Source organism: Antechinus flavipes, chromosome 2 (genome assembly GCF_016432865.1).
Source record: "Antechinus flavipes isolate AdamAnt ecotype Samford, QLD, Australia chromosome 2, AdamAnt_v2, whole genome shotgun sequence".
Classification (NCBI taxonomy): domain Eukaryota; kingdom Metazoa; phylum Chordata; class Mammalia; order Dasyuromorphia; family Dasyuridae; genus Antechinus; species Antechinus flavipes.
In genome coordinates, this window is record NC_067399.1 from 424,793,889 (window position 1) to 424,809,223 (window position 15,335).

At 38.7% G+C, this 15,335-nt stretch overlaps 1 long non-coding RNA gene across 1 annotated transcript; it reads right to left on the reverse strand.

Moving 5' to 3' along the window:
- Positions 1-12,477: 12,477 nt before the first annotated feature.
- LOC127546803 (uncharacterized) lies at positions 12,478-15,114 on the reverse strand. Its single transcript, XR_007950044.1, has 2 exons — positions 14,936-15,114; positions 12,478-12,804 (listed from the first exon to the last, which is right to left on the reverse strand). It is a non-coding gene; the product is annotated as an uncharacterized LOC127546803 (long non-coding RNA).
- Between the last annotated feature and the right edge of the window lie 221 nt (positions 15,115-15,335).

Sequence of the window (15,335 nt, forward strand, 5' to 3'; positions counted from 1 at the left end):
ATTTGACATCTGTGTGAAAAATCATTACCTTCCCCTGGGCCTCAGTTTCCCCCTTTGTAAACGAGACAGTTGGATGAAATGATTTCTAAGGGCCCTTCCAGCTTGAGATCCTCTGTTCAGACCTGGCTCTGTTGCCATAATTCTTGTGTCAGAGGTTCCCTCTTGGCAACAAGGACCGCTTTGGCTAGGAGTGGAGGGAGGGGTAGGGAGCTCCCTCACTAGGGAGCTCAGCAGCCTCTCTGCATCATTTGCCCCCAAGCAGTTGAAACCTGGGAATGTTATTGTGTGCCATAGTATCATTAGGTCATAGTCCTAGAATTAAGTAAGATTTTTATTTTATTTTACAGAGGAGAAAGCTAAGGCTGGGGATTTTAAATGAACGGGCTTGGATGATACAGGACCTTGGATACCAGGTCCTCTGACTCCAGAACCAGTTTTCTTTCAGGGTACCCTATTGTTAACCCCCCCTTACTATTATCCAGGTTCCTAAGCATCAAATATAAAACTAGTTTTATCACATAACAAAAGATACAAAAGGGATGGATAGAATTATGACTCATTTCCCTTTCCAGTGGACCTCTGCCTCCCTCTAGGGAGCTGTATAGACTTCAGAATTTATAATGCTAGCCTAGGAGAGGGAGGAAGCTTGAAGTTCACTGCTCCCATCAGGATCTCTGCCTCATTTCTCTTTGGCAGGACCCTCTGCTCCCTAGAAGTTGGTCTTTCTTTCTCGGTTCTCCTCCATGATGACTCCCTGTTTCATTCCTCAGTCCCTGATTTTCAGGGACTCTGTTGTGTGGCTGGAATCATTCCCAATAAACAAGCATCCATTCCCAGTAAGCATCACTGGTTGGATCCAACCAGTCATGGTCACTGCCATTTGTTTCCTCTACCGTATTGTTCCCACCCTTGTTACTTCTCTTTATTCAATTTCATTGCTTCAAACTCCCCAGGGAATTGTTCTTTCTTCCCAGGAAATAGTGCCAACTCTAGAAAGTCAGAGGTCTTCCATATACCGGAATGACTCCGGGCTCTTTATGATTTTCTGTTTCTTTTCTAAGGATCCCACACCCCATGCTCCACACCCACATGGTCCTCTTAAGTATCAATAGGGAATTTCCTCGCTTGGATGGCTCCAAAACAGCTCCAATTCCCAACTTCCAAGTGACGTGAGCAGCAAAATGATGGAAAAAGACAATTTCTCTAATCCCAAAGACCTCTCAAACTTCTCCAAAAGGGAAATTTATTTGCCAAAGATAAAGCAACTTCAGCTGTTTCCATGGTTTAAGATACTCAGAATCCCAAAGAAGACGATAAAAATCTTCTCAGATTCAGGAATTGATGCTTACTCATTCAGCATCCCTTCCTCAATCTCCCAAGCTACCAGCCACCAGGCCACACTAGCAGATACAGAGACATAACACAGACTTACATCAAAAAAAAATCCCCCTTTACAGTGCTGTAGAGAACCTGGATTCAGGCTGTGGAAGTTTGTTCAGGCCCTCAACAACTACCTCTTTGAGATCAATAGCCTGCTGGGGATGCCATCCTAGAAGCACCAGGTCTGCAAAGCTCAGGGAAAGTAGACTCTGAACTACCAGTGCCAGGTTAGGTACAGAGGGAATGAGACAGCTATACAGTGAACAGTGTAGCCTGCTTGTAAGAGCTTCTACCATGCCTGAAGTTGGGGGGTTGAACAGTATCCACCAAGCCCCAGATAGAGTACTGCATCCTGCTGGGCCCAATTTGACCACTCAAAAGTCAGAGGGCAGAGCCTGAGGTAGGTGAATCATGAATTGTACAGCAGGGAATGAATGATGCTGAGAACACTAAGATCCAGTCCCCATAATCAGAGGAGAAGGATTCAAGAAGTAAATGATAAGGAAAATGAGAGGCAAAAGACTGAAAATACAAAATACAAAATATTTCAAGAAAAAATTTAAAATCTATGAACATAAACAGATAAATTAATGGGAGAAACAAGAGAAGGAAATACATTTCCTTTATCTTTGGCAAATAAATTTCCCTTTTGGAGAAGTTTGAGAGGTCTTTGGGATTAGAGAAATTGTCTTTTTCCATCATTTTGCTGCTCACGTCACTTGGAAGTTGGGAATTGGAGCTGTTTTGGAGCCATCCAAGCGAGGAAATTCCCTATTGATACTTAAGAGGACCATGTGGGTGTGGAGCATGGGGTGTGGGATCCTTAGGGAGCCTCCAGCTCCAATAAGTGTGTTCAAGCACCTTTTAATAAATATTGTTTCACAAAAAGGGAAAATGAGCCAACATTTGAAAGACAAAAAAGATCTCGTGGAATCTAAGGAGAACATGGAATCATGACATGCTATTCCTAAGTGATTTAAAAAAGAAGTGAGAATTATAAGAGCAGAATTTATATCCTAAACAGCAAAAACAATGAAAAGAATAGAAAATTTTATATTTACAATGGAAAAATCTCATCAATGAAACTAAAGAAACAGTGGGAATGCAAGCACATAAAAGTGACAATCTAGAAAAGAAGGGGGGAAAGCCCAATAACTTCTTTAAAATGTGTTCCCTCTCCAAGCAAAACATACTGACAGAAATAGAAAAACCTAAGGATCATAGGTAACTTAACAGAACATAACAGGACAACAAACTTAAAAAAAGAGAAAACTTTCCAGAACTTCTGAACATAGAAAATTAAATTCCAATTAAATGAGTTCATATTGCCTCCACAAAAAAGCCCAAGCTGGAAACGCCAAGACAAGTAATGGTTAAATTTAACAATTCATTTCAGAAACAGCAAGTTCTGAAGGCCATCAGGCAAAAGATCTTCAAATATAAAGAAAAGGACATTTAAATAATACAAGACTATTCTGCAACCACTAGAAAAAGGAGGAGGGAAATGATTAATATGTTCCTAAGAACAATGGAGCTCAGGAGGTAGCCCAGTTGTGACCTATCCTGCAAATCTGAGCTTCACTTAACCAAGTACCAATTATAAAAGAGAAAATAAATAATTTAATTATTTGACACTAAAAAGCTTTTGCACAAACAATATTAATGTATCTAGGATAAGAAGAGAAGTGATTGAATGAGAGGAATCCTTGTATAAAATTTCTGTTAAGAATTTGGTAACCTATATACATTTATATATATGTATATATATGACTACTAGTCATTTCCCCAGTAAATAAGTGGTCAAAGAATATGAACAAACAGTTCTCAAAAGACCTGCAAAGGATTTACAACCACATGAAAAAAATGCTATAAATCATGAATAAAAGAAATGCAAATCAAAACAACTCTGAGGTTTTACCTCAAACCCTAAAAACTGCCAAAAAATTAAAAAAAATTGGCAATGGTCAACGTAGGAGGAGTTATGGAAAGATAGACATATTAGTTCATTGTTGGTGGAGCTGTGAAATGGTATGACTATTTTGGAAAACAGTTTGGAATTATGTAAATAAAGTGACTGAAATGTCCATTCTTTTTGAAACCACTACTCAATTTATACCCCAAGGAAACAACTTATAAGAAAAGAAGTCCTCATTATCTTCAGTATATTTATAGCAACCCTTTTTGTAGTAGTTAAAAATTGGAAACAAAGTAGATGTCCATCATTTGGAGGTGCCATGGAAGCACTCTAATTAATTTTGACTGTCTTTAAAACTAGTCAGACACAGTTATGTCTTTCTGGCTTATGCGCTTTCCTGATGCATCTAGAGCAGTGGTTCTCAAAGTCTGGTCCAGAGCATCCTGGGAATCTCTGAAATCCTTTCAGAGAATCTACAAATTAATAATTAGTTTTTATTTTTAATGTGATCAATATCTATAACTATAAACCACATAAACAAAAACTCTTTGGACAGATCCTCAATCATTTTTAATAGGATAAAAATATTGAGAACAAAAGTTTGAGAACCACTGATCTAGAGCATGAAGATCACCCACAGCCTGAGCACCATGAAGTGCAGATAGAAAAAGGATTTCCTTCCCTGTCATCTCTCTGCTCTAAGAAATGAAACTGGGGAGGTGTTTCTGTTTTGTATTGTCTTTCTCTCTTTGGGGATGTAGATGGTAATACCAGATCTGAGTTTGAGAGCCATGGTGACTTGGAGCCCAGTTTCCAGGCAAGATAGTGAAGCTAGCCAGCCGAACTAGAAGAAAAGCCTTGGGAAGCCAGAATGTCTGGGACTCAAACCTGAAGAGGGTTTTGATGGTGTTTGGTACTATGTTCCATAGAAACTGAGCTAAACCGTGGACTTAATCCCATCCCTCTTTCCAGAGACTGAGGTTATATGCAGACAAAGAGATTAAACTCCATTTGTTGAAGGGAGAAATTTTGTAAAAGTTAATCCAATTATTAAGCAAATAACTGGGATGTAGGTACCAGTCCTACACGTGAAGGAACAGTATCAAGTGTGGCTAGAGGCTTTGGCAGAGAGCTTGCCATATCAAATCTTCATTCAGGATACCAGAAAGTCCTAAGGGAGAGATGAAATGTGATACTGTCTGGACTCTAGGCGTTGGGAACCAAGACACTCAGTGGACAGTATTAAAGATGTAGTCAATCAGAGGGAACTCTACCACCCAAATGATAGGGTGCTTCAAAAACCCCTTTCACAAGAGAGTCTAGTGTTAAATTTCCAGTGTATTTAACACACAATAAATCAGGGCTTGTTTTATTGTTTTGTTCCTTTCCATACTTAACAAAGTAATGAGAAAAGACTAATAATGTAGATTAAAATTTTAAAATATGTACAATGAAATAAACCTGGAAAAATAGGTTGGAATCAGAATGAGTAGAGTCTTACATTCCAGGGGGAAAAGATTTTTGTCCATAGATAATGAAAAACCATTGAAGATAAAAGTAGTAACATGATAAGACCTGTCCATTGGAGCAATTATTCTGGCAGGTGTTTGAGGATAAATTGGAGAGGAAGAATTAAAAGGAGAGAGAAACTAATAAAAAGAGTTCTAGAATAATGGAGGCAAGAAGAAACAAAAACCCTAAATTGGGATACGGGAGCCATCTATCTGCCAGTGGCTGCTGGAGCTCTAATTCAGACCTGTAGAATGGATCTCTTCATGTGAGAGGATGATGATGATGATAATGATGATGATGATGATACAAGGAGACTGAGAGGCCATTGCGTTGTCTGACCTCTCTCCTCTTCCCTCTGCCTCCAATTTATCTCATTCCCAGTCCACAAGCAATACCTATCAGCAAAGGCTGACCTGCAACTCCTTCAGATGCTATGATTCACAGCTGTGGAGGCTCTCAGAGAACTGACCTGCCCCTTCACCTAGGCATGGTCCTTAACACTAAATGAGCTGGTGGCAATGCCACTGGAAAAAAATAGGACAAATTCCAGCAAACATGAAGGACAAGATAGACAGAAGTGAAAAATGGTGATTCCAAGGATTCAAGTACAGATGACTTGAATGGAAGAATGGTTTTGCCATTAACAAAAAGGGAGAAATGGAGAGGAAAGTCTGTTTGATAATTGAATTTTGGACATGTTGAATTTGGGATGCTGGCAGAATATCCAGACACATACAAATTCATGACTGTCTTCTATGGTACACAAATAATAATAATAACTAACATTAATCTATCACTTTTAAGTTTGTGAAGTCTTTCACAGAGATTATATCAATTGAATCTCCCAAGAACTCCATGAGGCAAGTACTAATCTTATTATGACTATTTTACAGGTAAGGAAATAGACTCACAGTCAATGAGTTGATCTATGGTCACAAGGCTAGTAAGCATCCGAGGCAAGATTTATACTTGGGCTTTCCTGACTCTAAGTGCAGAATTATGTCCGCTGTGCCAAGAAGTCATTGAAGGAGATGACATGTGGGTGGTTGTGGCTGATGAGCTCGATGTATGATGAACAGATCTCTTTATCCTGCACACACACACTGTTGTTTGGTTTGTGGCCATACCCACTGGGAGCACAGCCTGGCATTCTGTGAATGTGAAACTGCCTCTTGGATTTCTGGTTGGCCACAGCCTTTGGTCTAAAAGAGCCCTCCCCACCCCTAATTATGGCATGCCAGGCTGGTCTGCCGGCTGCTGGTGTTTCCCAGCTGTTTCCAGCTGTGCCACGTTGTTTGCAGCTGCAGCTCTTCCATCTCCTCTGTTTTCAAGTGCATAGCTTTATCTCACCATCTGGTAGCTATCTAGCTGGTATATCTCCGGAATATGTTGCACTGCCATCATTCTGGCGCAGGTCATCCTTATTCTGTGCCTTAACTACTGCAAGAGCCAGCTGGCGGGGCTCCCTGACACAAGTATCTTTAGTCCATCCTTTATTCTGCTGTCAAAGTAATCTTCCTAAAGCAAAGTTCCGACCCTGTGTCTCCCCTACTCGATAAACTCCACTGGCTCTCTATTATATTCAGGATCAAATGTAAAACATCTTTGGTTTTCAAAGCTGCCACTTTCTTCTCCAGTCTTCTTATAACTATAATCTGGGATCCAGTAATACCAGTTTCCTCCTTCTTCCTCAAACAAGACACTCCATGTCTCAGATCCAGGCATTTTCATCGCCTTTCCCCAAATCTGGAATTCTATCCTTTCTCATCTCTATTGCTTGACTTTCTTCAAGTCCCAATTATAAGACTTTCTCAATCCTCCTTAATACCTGTACCTTCCCTCTGAATTAACTCTAATATATACTGTTTGTACAGAACTTGTTTGTGCACATCTCTAAGACTGGGAATTCCATTCCAAAATTGGGGATTTATGTTTGGATCTTATGGCTTCTCTAAAACCCCAAGCTTCTCTTCTCATCTAGGACCGTCACCTACAAATTCATGGATACCAAAAACTCTTAGCTTAGAGTCTACAGATATTCAAGAAGCCCAAGGATTTCAGAGGATCTGTGGACTTAAATGGAAAGGACTGTTAGCTTTTGTATCCCCCATGCTTAGCCCGGGTCCTGGTATATCTTTATCTCATTGACTTCATATAGTAAGTACTTAAGTAATGCTTGTTGATTTGATTATCTTGTAGTCTCTGCATATACTCAATCCAAAAGAACATGGGAATTGTTGTCTTCTTGCCCTGGGTACTATATCTACCAGTAACATTCTCTGATGATATTCAAAAGAGCTTCCTTCCCCAAACCTCAAAAGATTAGAGAGAATAAACTTGCAGTTTCATGTACAACCATCTTTTTTATAACATTTTGATATGGAAATGATTGCTTTATTCCATCAATTAAAAATAAAATAAACTTTAAACAACATAATAAAAAGAATAGAAATGTGTCCCCTCTAAAAAAAGTCAGGTTTTTTCTTAATATTCTAATAACATAAAATTTGGGAGCAAGGAGTTTTTGAATAGCACTTAGTTCAGTCCTCTAGTTGTACACAGGAAGAAACTGAGACCAGTGAGATAAAAAGAGTCATTCCAAAGACAGTGCTAGGTATTCCTGGGCCAAAATGTCCATTTCTGAATTTTTTGGTCCACTCTGTCCAGCCTGGTTTAAAATGAGTAGAATGGGACCCTCTCCCATAGGACAAGCAATACTCCATGTCATGTATTTTTAAAAAGGGAAGAAAGTAAACCTGGTATTTCCAAAGAGAGTAACTGAGAGGGAATAAAGGTAGATGAAGAGGTCAACAATCATTTTTTCTAGAGGTCATACTAAGTAAACTGAGCTATCTCACTCTTCACGATCACAAATTGGGACCATGAGGAGATTCTAGAAGGATTCTCAGATTCCACAAAGTAACTGGAGATTCTTCATCTGGAGAAGAGAAGACTCAGGCTGGGGCATAATAGTTGTCATCAAGTATGTGAAGGGCTGTCATGTGGAAAAGTAATTCAATTTGTTCTGGTGGGCCTTAGAGAACAGAACAAAGAACAATGCAGAGAGGCTTAATGTAAGGGAAAGCTTCCCAAATATTAGATATATAAAAAGTGGGAAAAGCACTTGTCAGTTACAATGAAGAATGGATTTTTCTTCTGTTATTGGTTGGATCAAAGAGCTGCTGAGCTATCCCAAGATTGGGAATTCCATCCCAGAATTGGAGATTTATGTTTGAATCTTGTGGTCTCTCTACAACCCTTAACTGCCCTTCTTGGATAGAACCATCACCTATAAATTCATTCACAATATAAACTCTTAGCTTAACGACTACAGAAACCCAAGAATTCCATGAATTTCAGGGGATCTATTACCTTATATGGAAAAAAATAGATCTTATTAATTAGCTTTTCTTTCAATTAGGATTAAAAAAAAAACAACAACAACATTATTCTAAAAAGGAATCCATAGGCTTCACAAGACTATCATGACACAAAAAAGATTAAAAATCCTTTCCTGAATCTAGAGATGATATATTGAAACAACATTACCTTTGATTAAGCTTGTAGATTGGCTGGAACTCAGATTAGCATCGCACAAGTGGGAAAAAGCATTGACTCCAGAGTCAGAGGTCCTAAAGTCAAATTTTAAGTATGACACTGACTACCTACATAAGATTTGACAAGTCACTTAACCTCCCTGACCTACCTCAATTTCCTCACCTGTAAAATAGTTAACTGGCTTCTGAGATTCCTCCTAGCTTTAGATTTATAATTCTATGATTCTCTATAGGAATCTGCTTAGCCTGGCACCTATATAAGAGGTTTCTCCTGATACTCTTTAATGTTAATATCTTCTCTCTAAAAATATCTCCGATTTATCTTGCATATATTTTGTTTGTACATAATTGGTAACATGTCATCTCTCCCATTAGACTATGAGCTCCTCAAGAAGGAGGATTATTTGTTTTGTTTTTCCTCAGTACATGGAGTTTTTTTTACATACCTTGCACTTTGTGCCCGGCACAAATAAGTATTCAGTAAATGTTTGTTGACTTGATTGTCAAGCTCCATTCTAACTTTCCTGTCTCTTCTCCTGTTGTCTCTTTTAACATTGTCTTCACTCCTTATAACAAATCCGATGTTTGGAATATCTGGCTCATTTTTCCCACATTGTGCTTTCCCTACATTATTTCTCTGAAATGATGTATAAGGCAGCTAGTTTTTTTTTTCTCTCACAATAAGCACTAGAGGGAAGAAAAGTAGTTCTGATGATATCATCACCCATAAATATCCTCAGCTGGTCCAGCTGTCATACCATCTATAGAAACTAAAGGATCAAAAACCCCACCATCCTCCATAGTCATTCTTATATCAAGAATTTTAATTAAAGATGAATCATTTTGTTAATGTGACTAGAAATTAATAGAAAACAAGTCAAGATCTAGCTGTTAAAACAGAATTAATTGGGGTTTTTTTAATGGATGATGGTCACCTCCACCTATTTCCAGGAAATGTTTCATGGTCCTAGCATTGTAAAGTGATAAATTATTCTTCATTTTTTATCATTAATTTAATTTTTTTTGGTAACATGCATTTGTGGTTTTCCCCTCCCACCCACCTACAACAGTTTAAAACAATAAAACAAAATCCTTATAACAATGTGCATAATTAAGCAAAAACAAATGCTGGCATTCTCCATGCCTCAAAAGTATCTCTCATACTCTACCTTGAATCCATTCCTTCTCTATCAGAAGATGGGGAGGTAATATACTACATTATCAGTTCTTTAGACTCATGCTTATTCATTGCATTGGTCATTAGTCATAAATGTAAAAGGGAAGTTTGAGAAGAGAAATGATTTCTTCTGATCCAAGGGGAGATAACCAACCTGAAAACTTGTTGTAAATTAGGTCTAAAAGAACAAGCTCTGAGAACTCAGCCACGTCCACATTCTAGCTCCTGGATTGTTGAAAAGCACTGAGAGATGATGAAATTGGATTGGGGAAAATACAGGGAAGGGTAAGCAACATGCCAAAAGAAAATTCAAATTGATGATTCCACTTGAGTTCTTCAGGGGAAAGGCATCCAAGTTTCAAATATCAAATTTATGGGTTGTTTTTGTTAGTTTATTTTTCTTTTTACAGAAATGGCTTTTCGACCATGTTTCTACCCCCAGCTAGGCTAACCATGAAGTCTCACGGTACATGAGTTTATAGCCAACCATAGTGGTGTGCCACACCTGCCAGTATACCACAACTACACAGACAAGAAAATGCATCTACTTTTTCTGCTAGTGACTCAGAGAGGACCATGGAAAAAAAGGAACAAACCAAACCCAAGATGTGGGTGAAATAATGCAAGCCTGTCTTATTTGATTTCCCAGAGGCAATTCAGTGACTAAATGGATTCTGGTGAGAAAGATATGTATATCTTAGATTTTGCCAAGGGGAGTTGTACATATTTTTTTCATCTTGTAGCTTTACTTAAAATATACAGTATTTAATCATTTTAAATCTTGTTGAGCTTTCCTAAATATATAAATCTGTAGAATATGACTCAAGGTCAGGCAGTTGAAAAGTGTCTATCTCTATATGAAACTTAGTGGGGAAAGGTGTCTATCTTTAGGTAGGTCAATTCACCTACAAAGGGAATCATTCTTCTCCCTGATGCTCTAGGATTTACCTCATGTTTGAGAAGGGCTTTCCTACCAACCCTCTATAATCCAGACCATAAAAACAAGCCCAACTCTGACCATAGTATCTTTGCAATCTGTTACTTGCACACTTTATAGGAAGCTAAACTATAAGAGATAGAACAGAAAAAGGAAGTATAGTAGCAGAAAAAGGGAGAAATAAAGGAGATAAGAAGCCAAAAAGATGGACAATGTACAGAGAAGCAATAACCTGGAGAAATTCTTCTATACCTAGAGTTTGTTTCCCATTCTTCTATCCCAATATTAGCAGGGTTTATCCATATTAATACATATTCATAAATACTCATAGTCACAGACTCCTAGGATTTTACATTTGAAAGAAACACTTAGTCCAAGTGTTTCATCTTACCAATGAGGGATCTGAAACTTGAAGTTATAAACAAAGTCAGGATGAACCATACTGATGAAGACAATACAGCCTCACCCAGAAGAGCATCTACATTCCCTGGGAAAGACTCTCTTCCCACACATTATGCACCTTTTGGATGTAAAACCTACATTCCCTGGGAAAGATTCTCTTCCCACACCCTATCTCAAGTATGTTCCTTTCGGATGCAAAACCTAAATTGTTTTGTTTCTGTATGAGAGTAAGCCCTGAGAAAATGTCTCTTTGCAATTCTTTGACATTGCCCACCAAGTAAACATCTTGGTGTCTCTCTCTTTAATAAAGTGCCTTTTCTTATCACAACCTTTTGTGTAGCGTTTCTCACTGCGAACCAGCCCTAACTTGATGTTTTGGAGACTAGGAGACCAATCCATATTCCTGCCACGATCCATACTTCATCAATACCATGTACTAGTGGACAGTGAATGTATAGACAATCTACCTAGAGCATTAGGTTTGTAATGCCGGAGAAACTGAGGCAGGAGAGAGATTAGAGAGTTTTTAATATTTTATTAATGGAAAAGTAAGATTGACTGGACAGGACTCAAATTATCCAGTCAGACAGAGATAAAGATATACTGGGATCAAGGAATCCATGTTGGTCCCAGGGCTGGAGGAGACTGTCATCCCTAAGAATCCGGCGTCTGGCGTCCAGCATCCAGCCGCCAGCCGCCAGCCGCTAGCCTCCAGCAATGAATGGAGGAACCCCAACTTCTTAAATACCTTTTCTCTAAACAAAGAAGGAGTAAGAAATGAGGGAAAACCTCTATCAGGATAGGGAGGCCATAAATCCTAGAAAACCCAGAGACAGGATGTCTGAATACAAAGAAGTAAAGATATCAATGAGATGTCTTGGAATATTTTAGAGGGATATTGTAAATCCTTGAGGACAGAAAAGAGTCAGGAGGTCTACTCTCTTGTTTATCTTGCTAATTTATAACCTTTGAACAAATAGTCCTCAGTCTTACTGGGTCAGAGGGGGGTTTACAACTAAAGAGATTGAGACAGAACAATTAAGGAAACTGAGACAAGGGAAACTCGTACAGGGAAACTGAGTCAAGACAGTTAAAGAGAACTGTGGCATAACAGGTTCATATCAGTTTACAATGAAAAATTAGGTTTCATCTCTCTACCTTTTCTTTCAACTTAACCTGCCTAAATTAGCTTCAATAAACAAACAGATAAATAGAATGATAAATGATAAACACACAGAGAGACACACACACACACACACAGGTTACCCTTCATTCAAACCTGTGTCAGTTGCATAAAATTCTCCTCATTGCTGAAGAGCATAGTTCCCTGAATACCTCCACAGTAGTGAAAGGTGAAGTTTAGGAGTATCTCTTTATTTTTCCCACTCCATGTTTACTTATTCTTGTTAACATTCTGAACAGTCCATCCTACTTTGGACTATCCTAAGGGTTAGGAAGGTGTTTTATTTTATTTTGGTTTGGTTTTTCCCCCACATATAATGAATCAAAATTTGCCTTTCTTTAAATTCTGCTTCTTGCTCCTAGCTTTCTTCAATCTAATGTTTCTCTTCCCCCACCCACTTAACCATTTGCATACTTGAGGATGTTATTTTTATTGAATCTTCTCCAGGCTAAAAATCTCCAATGCCTTCAACAAGCTTAATTTCCTGACTTCTTGGTTGATCTTCTCCTCTGGATATTTCAACAGTCTGGCAGCATCCTTCTTGAAATAGGGCACCCAGAACGGAACCCAAGACTTCACATGTAAAGTGTACATGTAAAGAGTAAAGAACAGACATGTTCACCTCCTTTTGAGGAAATCCTTCCTCTCTTAACGTGGTCTATTATTTTGTTGACATTTTTGGCTTAGGGATGTTCTCTAATATCTCTTCAATGCTAACAGGCTGCAGTTCAGTGATCCTTTCTGCAAAAGAAAGCCAGAAAGTAGTAAAAAGGCATTTCAAATGGGTCAGGTAAATAAGAGGATTGAAGGGCTCTTTTATCCCTAAGACCACAAGTCCAAACAGTAGAAAACTTTCCCATTACTCTCAGAGTTGCAGATTTAGTGTTGAGTTGGGAAAGTCCCAACTACCACCTGCTTTGTACTCTCTCCAAAGAGTCTACTGAAGCTCAGTGTCTGTTATAAATATCCTCAGGTGCTAAGATCCTTCTTCTAGGAGCAAATACAAAATGAGTCAATAAAAATTACATTATGCTCAAATTGGGGCTTACAATGTTAAGGTTTTGGATAGAAATCTAGAGATATTAGGGAAGGCCCCAAAAGTTTATTTTACTGTTTCAAATGATGGGCTATTGTACGGACTCATAACTATGTCACAATGGCTACCAGTGCCTATAGAGATTTCATTGTGAATATAATCTGCTCTATTAGCATCAGTATGTTGGAGAACCCAGTGAGCCCAAGCTGCACAGACATCAATGGGTCTTTCTGCTCTGAGACAATGAACAAAGCAAAAGGCCTAACAAGAGATTGATGGACACAAGAAGGTTGCCACCTGACACTCAGTGGTCAGACACAATACAAAGCTGAGTTACCTTTTCAGGAGAAACAAACTTCCCACGGAATTGGAATCACAAACCAGCTCAAATCCCCATCTCTTGTATGACCTTCCCAGACTCCCCTGCCACCTCCCTATACAATTATACAGAAACCCCTAATAATCATTAAAGTACTATCAGAAAGGTGGTTTTCCCCATCAATAACTTTTCATCTCCAGCTCCCATTCCTTTGTATCAATGGGGCAAGCCCCACATCAGGAATGTTCTTCTTCCTACCTTGTAAAATTCCTAGCTTCTTTCAAGAAACAGGTCAAGTACCACCTTCAAAATAAAAGCTTTTCTGATCTCTACTCCTCTCTTTTGGAGTTAACAAAGCCCTCTCTTTTCCTTGAAATTATTGTTGTTGTTCAGTCAAGTCCTATTCTTCGTGACCCCATTTGGAATTTTTTGGCAAAGATAATGGAATGATTTACCGTTTCTTTCTCCAACTCATTTTCCTGCTAAGTAAATTGAGGTAATCAGGGTTAAGTGACTTTCCCAGACTCCCACAGATAGAAAGTGATTGAGGACAGATTTGAACTAAGGAAGGGGAGCCTTCCCTACTCTAGGCCTGGTACTCTACCACTGCCCCACCTAGCTACCTCTTCCCTTGAATTATTTTTTTAACTGGCACATATTTTGTATTTATTGAATTTTTGTACATGCTGCTTTTACTCGGGGAGAATATAAATTCCATAAGGGCAGAGACAGACAGTATCTAGCATACAATGCCCTTTAAATATTAGGTGCATCTTAAATATTTGTTGAATAGAATTATTATAAAGATTGAGCTCTCACTGAAGGTCATAAAAATTTAGATGTCTTTCTATATATATCCGTGTTCCTAAGTAATGAATTTCTCTGCTCTGAAAACTACATCAAAAGCATCTATCTGGGCATGTCAACTAATTTTAGACCTTGTATGCTTGGGAAGCAGCTAGGTGGTGAAGTGACTAGGAACTTGGTTCTGGAGTTTGGAAGATCTAAATTGTATTTCAGCTTCAGACACTTACTAGTGGGCCTGTTTAGCCCACTTACTTACTAGTTTAGCCCCTGTCTGCCTTATTTCCTCAACTGTAAAATGGACATCATCATAATAATATCTGGTGGGGCAGTGAATAGAGCACCAGCCCTGAAGTCAGGAGTGCCTGAGTTCAAATCTGGCCTCAGACACTTAACACTTTCTAGCTGTGTGACCCTGGGCAAGTCACTTAACCCCAATGGCCTCAGAAAAAACAAACAAAAAACAGACAGATAGATAGATAGATAGATAGGTAGATGATAGATTCTCCTAGGTTTGTTGAGATATTTGTAAAGTGCTTAGTGTAGCACCTGATGCCTAATAAATGCTTGTTTCTTTCCTTCCTTGAGAACAAAAACCACATCATATACATTATATCTCAATATCTTTTACAGCTCTTAAAATAGCAAGTTTCCCATAGTGGGAAACAAAGGTTTCTTAGCTGGTTAATCAATAGAAACAAAGTTATTTCGACCTGAATCTAACCAGAAAGGGTTGGAGAATGAAGTCTTCTATGACATTTGGGTTGATTTATGAAGAGCATCATGCAAGCTGGGGAATCAGAAATTCCAGCCACAAAACTGCTCCATTTCCTCAGTGGTCTTGGTTGGGACTCAGTACTCTGGTGCTATTAACATTTGCTCCATCTCTGTCTCAAGGGTTCTATGAAAGGAATGAGATAAAGACAAATTAAAACACAGCATCACTTAAAATATAGGGAATCCTACATGGCCAGATTTTTCAGAAGTTATCCCAGGGCACAAACCTGTTATCCCAAAGTCCCCCAGTTAATGTAACCAGCCTCATTTGCACCTCTCTTATTCCTTGCCCTGCATTGCAGGGACTAAACGAGTAGTTTTCTGTGGTAAGAGTTC